General features: G+C 46.1%; 1 protein-coding gene across 2 annotated transcripts in view; it reads left to right on the top strand.

The window, feature by feature from the left end:
- The first annotated feature begins 10,802 nt into the window (after positions 1 to 10,802).
- The window catches only part of LOC144104265 (prestin-like), a 75,841-nt gene continuing 71,685 nt past the window's right edge, over positions 10,803 to 14,958 (top strand). For both annotated transcript variants that reach the window (XM_077637159.1, XM_077637158.1), the window contains exon 1: positions 10,803 to 11,009. The gene's annotated coding sequence lies outside the window, so the exon portion shown is untranslated. The remainder of the gene's footprint in view (positions 11,010 to 14,958) is intronic.

Raw genomic sequence — 14,958 nt, 5'->3', positions numbered from 1 at the left:
CTTCTCGCGTAGCAACATGTACACTCGCACTTGAGGTGACCTGCAACGTTCCGGCCTCACGTGACTTTGAATGCAACTCTCACAAATCAGTACGCGTCAACGTTGCGCACAGGCTGCTGCATTTTCTACTGGCTTCTAAATTTACAACTTACGAAAGACGCGGGTTCGATCCCGGCCGCGGCAGTTGAATTTCGATGGAGGCGAAATTCTAGAGGCCCGTGTACTGTGCGATGTCAGTGCACGTTAAAGAATCCCAGGTGGTAGAAATTTCCGGAGCCCTTCACTACGGCCTCCCTCATAGCCTTAGTCGCTTTGGGACGTGAAACCCCCATAAACCAAATGTACAACTTAATGGACTCCATGAACCGCACTGCTTTCATCTAAGCTAAGACCTTGATATGGCGCAGGTCATATTCGGAGTTGTAGTTCTCCAGAAGATGCCATTCAAGTAGGTTAATGACAACTTTTATTTTTAGTTTAACATACTGCAGCTCCATTCGAAGCTATAGCAGGAGTGGGAGGTGTAGTTAAAAAATCCAAGATAAGCTATACAGTGCAATGAAACAAACAATAAAACACAAGAATTCAACAGATAATATATTTAGTTACAATTTAGTTAGGTTAATCAAATGGCTGAATATAAGTGGCAATTGCCTCAATAAATTCATGCAAAGGAAGGGTGCGGAATGAGCGGAACATTTATTGGCTATATTTGGCAGTGTATCAATGCCTAAAAGAAGGAATATATGAAGGAACCGGTTCGCCAAATGAGTGAGCACACGCAGTGTTCGGTCACATGATCCTTGTTTCCACGGAACCGAGGATGCGGCTCAGTTCAACGAAATACCTCGGTAATTCAGTCCTAATCAGTAGCAGTGCAGGAGACACCCGCAACAAGTGACGGGATGATTCGCTTTTCCGTCGTGGCAAAGACACATGGTATCAAGGCCGGGCCGATAAGCCTCTAGGGAGAAGCCAATTTGAGTAGTCAAGAAAGGCCTCAGTGAAATTGGGATGCTTGGAGGTCATTTGAAGGAGCATTGTCACGGCCAACAACACACCTTGCAGTAGGAGCGCAGGATGATGCGTGACGAAGAAAGAAACAGACAAAAAAGGTGACGAGAGAAACAGAGGTGGCTGGAAAAAGAAAATTACAGGCCATGCCAGGTACAGGCAAAGGGTTGCCGTGTAGCATACACTCGAAGGGCAAGGAATGTGCGAATGCTCCTCTGAGTGCTGTGGCTTTTATATATAGACAACGACAAATACAGCTTCTCAGCTTTCTAAGTGACTGTCCCAGTCAGTAGAGAACTTGTTGAATACGTTGGGCCTCGGTACCATTTTAGGCAAGGCGATGAGCGAACATGTGTTAATCAACACTTTTGTCCCCTTAAGCTTGGTTATCGTAAACTACTAATCGTGGGCTTTAATGTCCCGAAGCGACACATAGGCTATGAGTGATGCTGTATTGGAGGGCTCAGGAATAATTTAGACCACTTGAGGTTCTTTGAAAGCGCACGGATGTCGCACAGCTCACGGGCGTTTCTGCATTTCAACTACCATCGAAATACGTTCTCGACGGATGGAATCGAACCCGCGACCTTTGATCAACAGGCGAACGCCAAAGCCACTGAGAGACAGCGGCAGGTCGGTTATTGTGACGTGGCCTACAGCACAGGTAAATCTGAATCCACATCGCAGACTCAGCATTTACCAGGGCGAGAGTAGGCATGCCTAAAACGTTTACGAAATTAATGTAATACTTTCTGATCACGCGTAATGTACGCACGAGCGTAGGTACTGAATACCTTCTAAAGAGAGGTTTTGCACGCAGTATCTTGTACATTATTAAAGACCATAATGTGACCGCTGTAAATATACGAAGAATATGGCATATATGACCATTCAGCAACCTCTGAGCAGTATTCGAGACCAGTTTAATAAAGGTGCTGGTGTGACATGGCGTGAATTCAGCGCCACTGATGCTGTGTCGGACCAAAAATAAATACAACGTGAGGATGAAAATATGATGGGCACACTGCGCATAGATGGTGACTGCGGAAGTGGAATATGCACAATTGTAAGTTATTTTGCGCATAGCGGGGCAGATCCGACAGGTTTTAGTTCATTATTAACATATAAGTGACACTACGGTGGAGCAATTGCCGGCAGAATAAGCAAGGCTAATTGCACCTGTAGTATACAACTCAACTAAACTCTACACAGCTTCAAGTGCAGTGCAGTGCAGTTGAAATGCCATGATCGCTGTTGAAGAGAAAATACATGCTTTCAGAGTTAATTGGATAGATATGGTAGAGGCCTTTGCCCTGCAGTGGGTGTAGTGAGGCTGATGATGATGATGAGAAATTATTACCCTTGCAATGACTAAACGCCAGAGCATGCGTAAGGTTGCTAAAGGAAATTAATCATTCAGTTTCTGGAAGATACTGCCACCTATAAAATTGACCCAACGGAAAGAACTCACATCGGAGTCGTGAGCACACGTACAACAGTTTCTCAAAGTAGGTCACACGTTACATAAATGCCCCCGAAAGCAGAAGATTGGACAGCCGGGGCCGTTGCTCAGTTGGTAGAGCACAGGACGTGAAGTTCGGGGGGTCGTGGGTTTGTATCCTACAGGCGGCCTATAGTAGTTTTTCTTCTGTTTGCCAGTCAGTTATCATACCGCGATAAAAAATTTCACTATTGATATGTCATTGATAACCGCCACAATAATTAAAAGAAGAATTTGCTACATTCCCCTATGATTCTTGGTTTCAGTGGCTGTTGGCTTCGTTCATATGTATGTCATAATGAGCTCAGCATTTCCGTTCCCTTGTCTGCTAAATATCTCTAGAGGCCATCTCTAAATCAGCAGTAAAAAAATGCTATGGTTGCCACACCATGATTGGAAGAAAATGAAGAAATGTGTTTTCAAGACATAGCTGAAGTAACAGGGGATTATACTAGTCTGCAAAGGGAGACAGGAGAATATGCCCTCCATTCTTCCATTCCATTCAAGCACCATCAACGAGTTCTGTAAAAACATGAATAAAGAATTTTTACACACTGATGCTGCTGCCAGGTTTATTCACACACGTGCGCCAGAACCTTGACCGATATCCTGCAAAGCACTGAACAGACGGAACAAGGCCGTCGAACTTTCCGCGCTGACGTCATGGCTGAAAGGTTTATAATGGTTTTGTTTTTATGACGTAGTACATACAGTGCCGCCAGCTGGCGCCAAGCGTTAAACGCTTACGCACCCGTGGGGCAATCGGCAAAACTTTTTGCGCCGGTCCCTATGTGGCTACGTCATACGCTCTCAACTCGAGCGAGCGTCCACTACTACAAAACAAGTAGCCAGAGTAGTTTACGTGCCCGCAAGCGATGCCTTGAATGCGGCGTAAGTTTTCTGCGGCATATGGAAAACGCGTGCTACTCGGTACGAACAGATACGTGTCAGACAGGAGGCGGAGAGCCGCATTCGATCTTCGGTTGGTGACTCACTGATCTGGCAAACGTGGCTTCAGTCGGCACCTTTCTTGAGCCCATTGACGCTCGGCTTTCAATAATACGATGCATCTTATCAGCTCGCAGTCGGGCACCCAACGGGGAACAGAGGTCAGGGTGCTCCGGGTCCCTGGGGTTTTCCTTCATTGTGGAGACCAAGCCAATGTTTTTTTCCTCCGGGTGCACCTGCATACGTCAGCAGCGACTGATTTAGCCGCGTGCAAACCGTGCAAGGTTAAGAAATGGTCTTAATAGGAAAAACAAATTTAAACTCCTTCAAGTTATATCAGCCTCCACGGTGGCTCAATGGTTACAGTGCTCGGCTGCTGTTCCTCCGAAAGAGGGGGGTTTAACCCTGGCCATGGCGGTCGAATTTCTATGGAGGCAAAATTTTATAGGCCCGTGTACTGTGCGATGTCAGTGCACGTTAATGAACCCCAAGTAGTCGAAATCTCCGGAGCCCTCCACTATGGCGTCCCTCACAGCCGGAGTCGCTTTGGGACGTTAAACACCCATAAACCAAGCCAAACCAACATTATGCATGCAATCAGCCTTCTACGAGCGGTACAGGGCTTCCGCTGTTGAAGCAGCTGCGACGGCTCATTCGCTATGGTCCTGTGCTATTGAACTCAAGGTCACATCTCGGATCCCGGCAGCGGCGGCTGAGCGTTATACAACGTAGGCAGAACGCAAAAACAGCCATGCACTAATATTACTCCGTGAGTTGCAAAACCAAGGATTGTGAAAATTAAAACGGAATCTTCAATTACCGCAAACCCAAGAAGCCATATTCGTGCTTTGGCGCAATCATAGTGAAAGTGAAACCAATTTCCGTCGCTTTCAGTGCCCACTGTTAAAATAATATCTGTCCGTAGCTGGCTACTCAGAAGTCACACACAGACAGCCCACCATTCGGTGTTTGCTATGACGTGCGACACGCCTGAACCGTCGTACTACAGGCGGTCGATCTGCAATTCGTTTCAATTCAAAGCGTTCTTATTGAACAAGGAGTCCCTCGTCGCAAGCAAGCCTGATTCCCGATGGGTCCAGGAAGCACGCTGTGGTTGTACACGTTGGAATTATACCAAGGACGCGGCCGCCGGCTCCCAGAACTGTCCTGCTCGAAGGATGGGTCGTCTGCAGTCGGTTGCTGTCCGGTGTACATATAGCAACAATCGCCCGCTAACATAGTCAATGTTTTTTTCCTCGTTTCTCTCTAGCTGTAGTCACCGGTGACACATTCGGTTTCCTTCACTTCTGCAGATCTAATCTTGTGCGGCGACTCCGCCAAGTAAATGTTGCACACGCACGCATTTGAGAACAGGTTTACGCCAGGGCTAGGCTCGATAAGGACCTGCGCTCGTAAGGTCTTATTCGAGTAGTTCGTGCCAAAATCGACGCCTGAGTTACGCAGCAATTGACGTAAGGTGGGACTGCGGGAAGTGTTTGCTCGTGACGATATTCAAACCCAGCCTGACGTGTGCCTAGCGGCTGAGAAGCATACGACGCTTAAAAGCCTGTGCCGTTATGATAACGCACTTTGCATTAAGTTTCCGATTAGCGTGATTGCCTCACTATGACTGAAACCTCTACGACTGAATATTGCAGCTCGCCATATTAAGGTACAACTTAATGAATATCAAATAATTAACAAATGAAGCCGCCCGCTTCACTTGGCTGAGTAAATCAACCAGTCACTTAATCAGTCTGCCATTACATTAGTTTTAAGCTTGCGTGGTTAATAAGTGTTTGGTTGCCTGTTGTTGCCATAAAAAAACGATATAAGTTGAAGACAGTCGCGAAGTTTCTGGTGTACGTGTGTGGTCGTGAAATTCATCTTAGCTTATTACCAAGGTCATGGCAGTGTTCAATTGTATAATGAGGTGTGAACGCAGTTGGAGATTTTCAGAATATTGGCATTATTGCATAGCTTACCGAATATGCCATGGACATGCAAACAGTTTAAGCGTGCTGGAGGCTGCGTGTTTTGCTTTTAACCGGCAAAAAATGCATCATGAAGAGCTTCTGACTTGTGCTGGTTTTGTGGATTTCAATTCTAGTTAGATCTGTTGTAAACGTTTGCAAAAAAAAAAAACGATTAAAAATTGTGAAAAAGAAAACAGACTATGGGGATGCTTAAGTCTCCTTAAAAGTGGAATGCAATACCATTAGGCTTCACATCAGTCTCAGCTTTTGTTGCAACTTATGTCTGTGTTTGCGCGAGTTTGTTTGCAATTGTCGATCTGTCAACTGATGCATATTCAGACTGCTAGCTGCTCTAGCAAGTGCCCGCTTTGCTGCGCTCATAACCCGACGAGCAGGTTGTTATGACGTCACTACTGACAATAATGGGAACAGCAGATATTTGCTTCTTTATAGCAATAAGGAAGACACTCCCTTTTTCATTTTTTCACTTGACCTCTCTGGACAAATCGGCGAATTTCGTAACACCGGACATCGACGGAGTTTTGGTGTTGCGACAACTCCAGGTTGCCACCTGCCACGGCGGGCAGGTGGTGATAATGTCCCTGAGTCACTCGACCTCTCTTGATCGGTCAGCGAATTTCGCATGCAGCGTCTATACAACATCTCGAAGCTTCACACGGGCTATGCAAAACGGTCTAGGTGAACGACTTCGAATTAACTCCCTATGCCTGGTGATTGTTCAAGGTGCGCTGACAACGCACAACCCACGAGAGGCTTTGCACTTTGATCCATTGAAAAGCGCACCGCGGTAAATGGCAGTGTGGTGGGAGCAGTTTTCTGAAAGCGTTGCTCATTCATAAAACTACCAAAGCCTGCAACGTCACGATGGTGGCTAACAAATATCTCTGTGTACGTTATAGAAACGCTGACAGCTTTCTGGCTGTGCGCGGAACGCGGTGCTTCCCTTGCTGCTTGTAAACAGTGAATCAGTGAGCTGCATGCGTACCCACAAATGCGCGCAGAAAAGAGCAGCGGCGGATGTTTGCGTATCTTCCTTGGTGAAGCGTTACTGCGAAATATAAGTACCGTTAAGCGGACAAGCCTGCCTGGAAACACTGAAAAGCTGTGCTCTTCTGGACGCTGTCTGGTATGTACACTGCCTGCATTTGTTGTTGTTCTTACCTTAGTGACATGGCACCTACCCATGACGGGGGATTGGCCTGAGTTCAATGAGGAGGGTCAGTAGAAGATGTTAAACTGGTAATAAGCGAATGGTAGTGCTGTTGTTACCTTAGTGACATGGCACCTACCCATGACGGGGGATTGGCCAGAGTTCAATGAGGAGGGTCAGTAGAAGAGGGTAAACTGGTAATAAGCGAATGGTAGTGCTGTTGTTACCTTAGTGACATGGCATGTATCCACGACGGTGGACTGGCCAGGGTGAAATTTGGACATTTGCGGAGATAAGGTGGCCGCAACTGGACTGGAATAGGAGAGGGTTACATCGAGAGATGCGGGAGAGGCCTTTTCCCGGCAGTGAGCGTAGTTAAGCTGATGATGAATGGTGAAATCCTATTCTTCTTGCTTTGCAGTCCCCTCATTCAGTAGAACGTTTTTATTTATATTCCGTATAAGCTTCAAGTCACCTCTTTCACACCCTGATTTGTAATGATGTTTTTTTTTTTTGACGGCTTGCATGCTTGGAATCTTGCAAGCTTGCAAGCTTTCCACTTTAGTAGCTGTGATAGCCCGGGCACCTTCTTTTTTGGAAAAAAGAACATATTCAAAAGAAGGTGTAAACACATCAGAGCCAAATGTGGTACTCCCTGAAGGTATATGCTTTACAACTGACAAGGATTATTAACCTAATCAAATTCCCTCCTCTCAGGATCTCATTCAGAAGGAGGGAAAGACTTGGTCCGGTTCGAGTTGGCTGATTACGCATTGAATGAACTTTCCCGCGCTGAATAGTAACACACTTCACATCGGTTAAGGGGGGGGGGGGAGAGGGGAGGGCATCAAACGTTTTCGTCTCTATCATTTTGATATCATTTGTCAACTGGGCTGGCTGAGATAGGTATCGTAAACTGCATTTTTGGAAGCGCAGGTACAAACAAAGGATTAGAGAGTAGGACGGCGCATGCGCGATGTGATGTCTGTTACCATGAAAAGAAAATACACACATGCGACAACTACCTCTCCTCATCCATGTTCGGGAACCTTCAAGTTGTGGCAGATCCAACCCTACTGTGGCAGCCTTATTTCGTGAGGAAGCGAAAGTGAAGAAAATGCAACAAAGAAAAAGCGGCTTTGGATTTAGGAGAGACAACGCAAGTGGCTGCATTAATAAGTCAGGTGTAAAGTACCTGTACTTGGGTCCAACATGCACAGCCTGACGAGATAAGGCCAGCCGCTTTCGTTTAGTGAATTCAGCGTACCAGAGAACGCAGCAAGTACTAGAAAGTTCTCCGCCACGGACGTGCCAGCTGTGGCGGATGTGACGCATTGCGTGCTCCTTCGTGAGCCAAGCCAAAGGCGTGTGGCTAGGCGAAACACTGCATGTCGCAAGTTCTTGATGCGAAAAAATTTCTCGTACAATGCTTGGGAAAAAGAAGACCACGAAGCAGTGTTCGCCAAGCAATACGACTTCTACAGGAAGGTCCTATTGACTGAATTGCTATCGGGAGGAGCGAAATGGCGTATATTTGCTTAAGGTTGTTGTCACTCAAATATTTTTAAATGAAAATCAGGAAGCTTTGCTTTCGTGAATGCAGACATAATGAAAGTCGTTTAAACAACTTGGGACGCGTTTTAACCACAGTCTTAATGAAGAAATACGATAGCATTTAGTTTGCCTGACATGGTGTCTACAATGATGGTTTGTGGTTTATGGGGTTTAACGTACCCAAGCAACTCGGGCTATGTGGGGCGCCGTAATGGAGGGCTCCCGGTTAAATTCGTCCTCCTGGGGTTCTTTAACGTGTACTGACATTGCCAGCACACGGGCCTCTAGCATTTCGCCTCCATCGAAACGGCCGGGATTGAATCCGCGTCTTTCGGGTCAGCAGCCGGGCACCATAACCACTGAGCAACCGCGGCGGGTGATGTCTACAACGAGTGTCTAATGTTGTTCTTGATATTTTCCCGCCAAAACGCCGCTACCAGCTGCGTTTCGATGGAGGCGAAACGCTAAGGCGCCCGTGTACTGTGCGACGTCAGCGCACGTTAAAGATCCCCAAGTGGTTGAAATTATTCCTGTGCCCTCCACTGCAGCACCTCTTTCTTCCTTTCTTCCTTCACTCCCTCCTTTATCCCTTCCCCTACGGCGGGGTTCAGGTGCCCGCCGATATATGAGACAGATACTGTGCCATTTCCTTTCCCCCAAAACAAATTATTATTATTATTATTAAAAATCAGTGGAGGGCTTCCTTGAAACGCTTGGCATACTGCTCCGTCAAGGAGAACGCTATCACTATGGATAACGTCTGGTTTACAACTACTCGAACCTTTCGAACACCGAATAATTGATGCTCACCATTGTGTAGATCTTCGACTAGCTTGGCGCAGTACTTGCGAATTACCAAGGCGGTAAGTTTGAACAAAAGCCAAAAATATTTATAGCAAAATTGTAAGGTACTGTTAGAGAAATATTGAAGGTAATGGTCCATTCTTCCGATGGGTAGCAAAATCTTTCTTTTAAAGTTTCTCGATCGATCGCATTGAACAGTTAAGGCTGCCTTAGAAAAACAATGGGGAACGCTTTTGATGATAGCAAAAACGGTAATAGCAAAAAAATGCAAGCGTGTCGATAGGAGATCAGCGGTTATATTGATTGTTATAGTGAAATCTTATAATATATAAAAAATTGCGTTCATCACTCTTTCTCGTTTAAAAATGTGTTTGTCCGGAATTGTACGGTATCCACACAAGAGACGCCGACCACCAGCGTAACGTTGCCCACAGACTTCCCACGCACCGGCAAGACATGTGCAACTTCCGCCACCGATGCAGGTTCGAGTCTGCGAATGTTAGCAGTTGAGGGGAAGAATGCAAGCCTAGAGAAAAGCGAAGAGCGTCGTCATCGGAAAAGTGTAGTTCCGTCTTCAATAAAAAAAGGGCAGACCCATATTTGCGCACATCGCGCGGGCGAGTGTACGCGATGCGGTAATATCGGCGTCGGTATTTGCAGAGCTGGGCGTTATAAGATCTTGCCCACGCAACGAACGTATTTCTGCCGTGTCATTTTCAGCGCACTGGCTTGCCGGTTTTTTACGAGACAGCGTCAAGCTCCCGTTCAGCGAAGGAACTACTGTACTCGTTGCCGTTGGCGACTCGAGAAAATCTCGAGTAGAGATTGGTCGACAGGATAGTGACGTCACACACAGAGCTGTGGAATGAAAATAATTAAAAACTTATGTTAAATTGCGAATATGAGGTCATAGCTTTACTCACTTGTAAACGCTGCATTTAATGATGTCATCATCATCACCATCATCATCATCATCATCATCATCATCATCATCATCATCATCATCAGCCTTACTACACCCACTGCAGGGCAAAGGCCTCTCCTATGTCTCTCCAATTAACCCTATCCTTTGCCAGCTGCATCCACCCTTTGCCTATCATATCATATTAATTACGCTGAACAGTTTATTGCAATGAGCAGTTGAGAATCGAACCCCTAAGAATCGCTACCCCTTAGACATCGGGGCACGCTGGTTCGACTTGTTTAAAAGAAAGACTGGTGTATCTCGTGCGGCGTTTCTGGTGTATCACGTGGTATAATGTGTCTACTGTTATATATGCCTAAAGGTGTGTTTAATTAGAAGTACGTACTAATGTAGAAAGAATATAGTAAACAATTATTAACGCTCTTCTGTCATACCCCTACTGCTGAGCTTCAGTGTTCCTCTAATTTTCTGTCTTTTCTTTTTACCGTGGCACTAGGACAGAGCCTGGAGTTGCCGTTTGTTTAAAGCCGAAGATTGTCAATATTAGAGATAGGGCTTGCGCTGCTCGCTCGACATTCTGCCCCAAACCTCCTCTCCTGAAGCCACGCACAAGATGCAGACGCAGGCGCCGGAAAGCAGTGATAAGCATACCTGCACGTTTTTTTTCTGGAGCGATGCACGCAGTTACGGCCACGCCACGCCAGCTGTCCCGGGCCCATTCCGGATAGCGGAGCATGCTTCGTGTCACAACGTTCCCTGTATACGTAGTGCACGCTCTCGGCAGTACCGGAAGTCGGGTTCAGTACGGACATGCGGCGGCTTCGATGACTGACTGAGCTGACTGCACGAGACTCGACGCGCTTACCCTTGCGCTTGTTCGACCTGCCAGAGACGCATCGAAGTGCTTTTGTTCGACCTGCAAGAGACGCATCGAAGTGCGCTTGTTCGACCTGCCAGAGACGCATCGAAGTGAGGCTGTGTTAGGTTCTTCGCTTCGCCTCAGCGAGCACTTGCGACTAGCCCGAGTGGTTTGGAAGTGACCAGGCTATTTCATCCCAGAGACTCAGTGACTACTTCACGAAGGGGTGAAACCAAGGGACGACGGACAACCGGGAGGTAAGCTTGACATCATTGAAAGCGGTGTGACGCTCTCGATTATGGAGTAAAACATGATGAGTAGTCATGGCTTTGTGTAAAACGATTTGAGGCTGGGTCTTCTTATATTCCGGTGAAAAAGAAGTACATGTTTTCGTGAGTAACTAACAAACCGTCCAACCGGTTCGCCAAACCTACACATCACATATAGGCTGGCCATTGCATTATGTGCTTTGCAGGCAGACATGCGGCATTCTCTAGATTGCGGGAAGTTTTTTTTTTTTTTTTGCCTTAACAGGTGTCACGTTAAGACGTAGTTTTGTAGGTGGCGGCGAAGTGTATTTTTGTATTTATTTCAGTAGGTTGAGCTTGCGGCAGTTTTTTCGTTCGCTGCGTGACTGATAGCCCGATAAGGCAAAGGCTCCTACATTTGCGAAAATTGCTGAATCATGTTGGGTCACTATACAACGCGGCACAGCTCATAGAAGTGACAGCCCGAAGCCCGATGTAGTTGTTCCCGCCTTAAAATGGACGTCGAACAGAAGTTCTCCCGCTTTCTGGAATCAATTTTGCTGGAAGAAAAAAGTGTGATAAGAGACACAGAAACATGCTGGATACTACTCCGAAGCCAACTTGTAAGGCCGTGATATACGGATTCCGTTCGAGCTACGTGGAAAACTACACACACAACTGTAAAGTCGTAGGTTTCATGGCTCGCAGAAATGGCTTATCGCTGTGTGTTCGTGCTTGGTGAAGAGACCTGAGGTAGCAACGCAGCCACAGTGAAGTCCATTGGTTCGCTTTAGTGTGCACGGCACGGTTAAAATTAGCTCCAGAATCGCTCCTTTTAAATTTTCAATCTCTCCATAGTTGCGGTCATCCTGAGATGTGGTCTCTTATCACACAGATTTATCTCCGGACACTGCAGCATTCAGTAAGCCGGATTTTCCTGGAAGGAATATTCAACAGTAAGCAGTTTTATTCGACGTAGTCTGGCGAAAAGTCGGTTTGCCAGTCTTTGCGCTTGCACTGTATGAAAATATTCCAGTTTACCATTTGATCACTTCGCTCTTTTGCAAATGTTGAAAGATTACGGCGTTTTCAATTGTTCGTGCTTTTCACATGCCCAAAAGTTGCGCTTTGGAACTGCATTCTCAATTTGTCTGCGCATTTCAATCGTTTCTTCGAGTCGAGTACACTTAGCGTGGTATTGAGTGTTGCAATTAACTTCATGAAATGAAGCTTTTTCTTGAAGCATGCTAACGCGTTCGCCTCGGTTGTTTTTCAATATATGCCGAGTTTTTCAGAAAACCTATGCATTCTTGTGAAGAATTTGATGGTGCACGTAAACACTTCTCGTACCATTCTCATCATAATACGACTGTTGGGATCGATAATAATTCATCAAGCTCTTTATAATTCGTTTCACCAATAAAGCGGTAACAATTTTAATGAAAACGACTATGCCTACAGTTTAGCCACAACCCTACAGCATGAGTGCGAAAGTAGAACAGCTACGAAAAGTAGGATCCACTCTTGGGCTTGTTAAGGAGTTAAATTATTTCCCGCATTCGCAGTACGTGGCAAGGTGCATTAAATGACAGCTCATCGTGCGTATGCCTCTAAACTAAATATACGGGGCATATGTCACTGAGCTGGGTGTTTAATGGGGCAGGAACGTCAGTTTATTTGCATGGACTGATAAAACATGTTCGGCAAACGTTCCATTAATCTTGCTTCATGACTTATATTGAAAGTTCCAACACGTGTATGAAGGGCTTCTGGCGTCAGTGCACCAAATGAATGTCCGATCTGTTGCGATACGAATACGCGAAACAATTTATTTTAGTTTTATTTCACCAATCCTTCAGCTCTTGACAAGCATGGACCTGGAAAAGCCATACTGCTGAAAACAGAAATTTGAGAGTAAATATAGCCTGCGTGAATTGCTTTCAAAGCGTAAACATTGAAGCTTGTAGATTTAAAGCACAGAACTCCCATTTTTTGGGTGGACTCCTTGGAGAATTGTTCAAAATAGAAAAACAACAAAACGCTGTTCTTAGCATTAGACGATGTTTATAAAAAAAAGCAGGCGGTCTTCAAAGATAGTCAAAGAGGAAGGTATCGACCATAAGGCAAAAGGAAATTTGCACAGTTTGTTAATAAAGTTCAAATTGAATGAAAAGAGATAACAAGACCAGCAAGCAATGTCTGCAACCTGTAAACGCAGTTTGTCCATTATCACTACTGGAGTTGATTACCTCGCTGATAAACATGGAAATAAAGTTACGAGAAAGAAACTAATACAATCTCTAGCATAAGCTAGGCGTAACGGTTGTGAAGCAGGACTCCCGGGTTTAATTTGTGCTGACGGTTTTGTGCCATTAACTTGTTAGTCAAATTGGTTTGTGGTCCCTTGTTAATATTTGTGGAGACGAAGAGTATGCCTAATTTAACTTTTAGCGGCAATAAATCCGCTTTGATCATATACAATCATGCAACTAATCAGGTGCTTGCAATATAAGGCCATCAATACCCAGTGTAGGAGAATACATATTTCTCAGTCGATGGGAAACGAAGACCTGATTCAGATGCAAGAGCAAGAGCAGATAGATTCCGTGGTAATAAAGCATACATCACTATGTAATTGCAATAGGTATGAAATGCTGCGAGGTATTTGAAAAGAAATAATTGGGTCTTAACTTTCGGAAAGTTCTTTAGTGCCCAAAGGCAGATGTTTATTCAGGACAAGAAATAAACAAGAGACTGTTGGGAAGTTAGCATTAATTCGCCATGGCAGAGGCACTAATGAGGCTCTACACGGAGACATGGGCTGGTCATCGTTTGAAGCACGGGAAGCGTGAAGTAAACTATTATATGAAGAGTGGGTGAAGAAGTTGGACGATAGCTGATAAGCAGCTAAATTATTTAGGTATTATCACAGGAATAACGTTCACACATAGTGGTGGAATGTGCTGGGGAAAACCATAGCCGGGTGAACGCTAAAAGGCAGGGTTGGAAGCCCACACAATGGTTACCACTGTGTTACGGTCTATTCAGCCAGAGTTATTCAGGCACTTTCATTTGGCGATAGACAGCGGTAGAAAGTTACACTTCGGCATGTTTATATGTGTAGCTATAGACCGTTTTGCTTTAGTTTTCCAGCCACAATCGTGTTTAGACTAGCGCTCCTCTCTAGTTCGCCGTTCCAGGCGCTCGCCACCCGTTGATCCACTCCTCAGGCGGGGCGTTTCGCAGCAGCCGCCGGAGACTACGCGTGCCATGTTCCTCCGCTCTTGCCCTACTCCTTTTCCTCCTTCCATGGCAACCACCCTCTAGGTTTTAATCCCGTGGGAACCACCCTCCAGTTGAGCATTCTGCCGCCGCACACTCTTCCCTCAACGGCAACCACCTTCCGGATGGTTTAAGAAGTACTTTGGTTTGGGCTAGCTGGTTCGTAGCTGTAGCTGATGTCGGGACGGCGCGAAAGGAACAAAGACAAGAGAGGCACAAGAACACAACAGGACAGGCGCCTGACCTGTTGTGTTCTTGTGCCTCTCTTATCCTTGTTCCTTTCGCGCCGTTCTGACATCAACTTCCGGATGGTTCCCGTGGTAAGCACCTTCCGGCTACCCACTGCGCTCTCACCATACTCTCCTGCCACGGTAACCGTCGTCATTCCACGGTAACCACCCTCCGGATGGTTCCTGAGGTAACCACACTCCGGTTACGTGTTGCTACGCTCTCTGTCATACGCTCCTCCTCCTCTCACGGTGCCTTCCCTCCGAGGGTCCCCATGTCAGCCAACCTCCGGCTGCGGATTCCACTGCTGTAGCCATACTCTCCTCCTGATACGGTTACCACACGGAGGGCTACGCATTCCTGCATTCTGACCATAGCCTTTTACTTCCACAGTGACCTTACACCTCCTTTTTCCACGCTAATCACCCTCCGAGTTGCTCCCGTGGTA

This window comes from Amblyomma americanum, chromosome 9 (genome assembly GCF_052857255.1).
Source record: "Amblyomma americanum isolate KBUSLIRL-KWMA chromosome 9, ASM5285725v1, whole genome shotgun sequence".
NCBI lineage: Eukaryota > Metazoa > Arthropoda > Arachnida > Ixodida > Ixodidae > Amblyomma > Amblyomma americanum.
Note: the sequence above shows the minus strand (reverse complement) of the source record. Positions and strands in the feature narration are given on the sequence as shown.